At 40.4% G+C, this 3,467-nt stretch overlaps 1 pseudogene; it reads right to left on the reverse strand.

The window, feature by feature from the left end:
• Positions 1-347: 347 nt before the first annotated feature.
• Positions 348-745, reverse strand: LOC103253097 (annotated as a pseudogene).
• Between the last annotated feature and the right edge of the window lie 2,722 nt (positions 746-3,467).

The raw sequence follows: 3,467 nt of genomic DNA on the forward strand, positions 1-3,467 counted from the left end.
TTCACAGTCTACTCCTCAAGCAGAAGACTGAAATAGTATTACTTTTTAGAAGCTCTTGGTGTAGAGAGAACATATTGATGTGGAGAACAGAGCCTTCTTGAATTCAAGAAAAACATTAACTAATTTATCAATTTTTCTCTGATATAATCTGCCAGAGTGCTCTGTGAAGAATCCTTTTCCATCCCTATCACATGTCTGGGTGAAAAAAGGGTGGCAAGGTGCCAGCACTCTAGCAGACAATTCTGGTGATGCTCTGGGTTCCATACCCTTTCTGCTAGTAGTAGGTGGTGTCTTTTCTGGCAGCTGCAGCAGCTTGATGGGGTGGGGAAGAAGGGGCCACCCACTAATTAGCTCTTCTTGAAGCCGAATTTTTTGCGATCATAGAAAAGTCTGTCTTAGAGCTCCCCAAATTGACAATCTTCGGGCAGCCATCTCTATCCTTCTCCTGGATGGTGCACTCTTTACAATAATAGGCATTGGAGACTCCTGGGCCTCCACAGATCACATAGCACCCCTGGTAAGAGCCATAAATATTCTCATCACATATGCACAGCAGGGTGCAGGGACACATATGAGTCACAGATCATACACTTGCCATCATCTTGCAGGCTCCACAGAGACTGGGAGTGGGAGGGATGAGGTGTTGATGGGATGGTGTGTTCCATTCACATTTTTCACACAGTTTTCCAATGGCAACACCAGACCGCTTGTGGCAAAAGATCAAATCCGGGTGATGTTTAGTCATAACTCCTACCTGTGCTGGCCCAGTCTTCAGTTTTCTAATTCTTTCTTCTACCAGTTGAAATATACTTTTTACTCCCTCTAGTACACTTTTAATTTCACTTATTGTACTTTTCAACTCCACAATTTCCATTTGGTTCCTTTTTATAATGTTTATCTCTTTATCAATGTTCTTTATTTGATGTGATATTGTTATCATAACTGTCTTTAAGTTTTTATCATTGAGTTCCTGATTCCTTTAACATATTTAACATATTTATAATGACCATTTTGAAGTATTTTTCTGTTAAATATGACACTTTATCACTCTTACAGCCATATTCTGTAGTCTGTTTTTTTTTTTTCCTCCCTTTGTATGTGTAATTCTTTCCTGTTTTTTTTCTGTCAAGTAATTTTTTTTTTTTTTTGCTTTTCTTGTTGAAAACTGAACATTAAAATAATATATGTAGTAACTTTGGGTGCTGCTCCCTTCTCCAGGGCTCATTATGGTTAATTTCTTGTTTACTTATTTTGTGACTGGCTGAATAATAATGATAATGATAAGAAGAAGTGAGATGATAATAATAGTAGTAGTGAGACTCTAACTTAAATAACAACAACAACAATAATAATAATAATTTGAGCTACAGTCTCACTTTGTCATCCAGACTGAAGTGCAGTGGCACAGTCATGGCTCATGGCAACCTTGACCGCCTGGGCTCAGGCAATCTTTCTGCCTCAGCCTCCCAATTAGCTGAGACTACAGGCACATACCACCATGGCCAATTTTTAATTTTTTGTAGAGATACGGTTTCACTGTGTTGCCCAGGCTGGTCTCAAACTCCTGGGCTCAAGTAATCTTCCTGCCTCAGCCTCCCAAAGTGCTGGGATTACAGGCATGAGCCAACACACCTGCCCAAGCTGAATTATTTTAATGAAGTAGATTTCCTTCTCCCATTGCAGTGAGAGGCCTTTGATGCTACCCCTCAGTGGGCACAGCCTGGGGCATATCCATAGTCATTTTAGGATGACAGTGGTTTGGGCAAATGTCTTTCCCTGACCCTGCCCTTGGGCATAAATTGGCCTCAAAACTGATTCATTCAAATTTGGGTTCTTTTGAAGGTATACTTTCTTAAGGCCATTGCTTGAGATTTCTAGAGACAAAATCCTCCTAATTGTCTCTTTTTCTTTTCTTCTCTGGCAATCTAGCTGACCTCAAGTTAGCTAAAATCTACAATGAATCTATTAATTTCCTATTAATTGTCCTTCACCACTACCTGCACTGTTTTTGAAAGATCCTTAGACTTGAATTTCCTCCACACTTTGTTAGATAAATTTTGTCTCTTTGGGAGGAGATCAAAAGCCCTCTGTTGTATGGTTTACTTCTTCCCCTGGGCAAGAACTCTGAGCCACAACTATGGCACTAGGGATAGATCAATGGAACACCTCTTTCTGAATGATACCTCATTTTAAGAGCTGAGTGCTCTGGAGGGTTAAGCATCAGCCCCAAGTGTTGTCAGTTTGCCTCTCTCACCATGAAACCCCCTATGCCACAAGCCAAGATGGGGCACTCAGGGCCCTAGTATTCTCAGAAGAGCCATGTTCAAGGTAAAGCCTTTCATATCAGTAGAGCTGAGCAGAAGGAGGGCATCCTTACCTCTCAGCCACAGTTTCCCAGAACTTAGCCTTGCCAACAGATACCTTGGGGAAAGATGAAAAATGCTGATGTCCTGCCCCTATCAGGAGGATAGCCTTCTGAGTGGGCTGGAAAGGAAAAAAAGGAAGCCTGTCATTGACTGTACCCAATCTGGAGTGGAGTTTCCACCTTGCTCAGCTAGGAGAGAGAAGGAAGGGCATGAAGTCTAAATTAAAACACCAAAATCTCTCACTTTTCTTATCAGATTTTAGTAGGATTTATGGAATAAATGTTTCTTCATGTGCACAGGACCATTTCTAGAGACTTAAAATGGTTGTGTGTGTTTAAAAAATAATTTTCACCAGTTTTCCAGGGAAGCAGATCCAAGGAACTACCTACACTGCCGTGCTGGAAGCAGTTTAATTTAAACCTTGTATCATTCTGCTTGAAGTCCCTTCTTCCCCATCCAACTAGAAAACGCTTATTATTTCTCAAGACTCAGCTCAGTATTTTCTTCTCCCATCCTCTTCCTTTAGATAGAGAGTCTTATCAGTTTTCTCTTTGTGTTATTATTACCTCTGTCCACCATACTGTGTTGAAATTGCTTGGCTTTTCTGTAACACCTCCACTATAGTCTTTGCGCAGGGACACATACTGTGGATATCTACACACCAATTCCTAGTGTGGGACTTGTGTGTATTAGATGCACAACTAATGAATATCAAACAGATTCCGTAAAATCTGTGTGTTGGCCTCTACCTTTTTGTTTTGTGTGTGTGTGTGTGTGTGTGTGTGTGTGTGTGTGTGTGTGTATGTGTGTGTGTGTGTGTGTGTGCAATCCATGAGGGTAGAGTCACTACTTTTAATATATATTAATTCATAATGTAATCTTCACAGCAACCCTATTATGCATTATTAATAAGCTCAAGCCCATTATGTAAATGAAGATTTACAGTGAGAAAACTGAGACACAGAAATTTTTAAGTCATTTGCCCAATGTCACATACTAGTACCAGCATTTTAGTCCAGGCAATCTGACCCCATAACTTCTCTGATAAATTATCTAACAGGTATACTAGGCATAGAATATGTGCTCAGTGAGTAGCAATGT

This window comes from Carlito syrichta, unplaced genomic scaffold (assembly GCF_000164805.1).
Source record: "Carlito syrichta isolate Samal-C Ts95f unplaced genomic scaffold, Tarsius_syrichta-2.0.1 Scaffold199841, whole genome shotgun sequence".
NCBI lineage: Eukaryota > Metazoa > Chordata > Mammalia > Primates > Tarsiidae > Carlito > Carlito syrichta.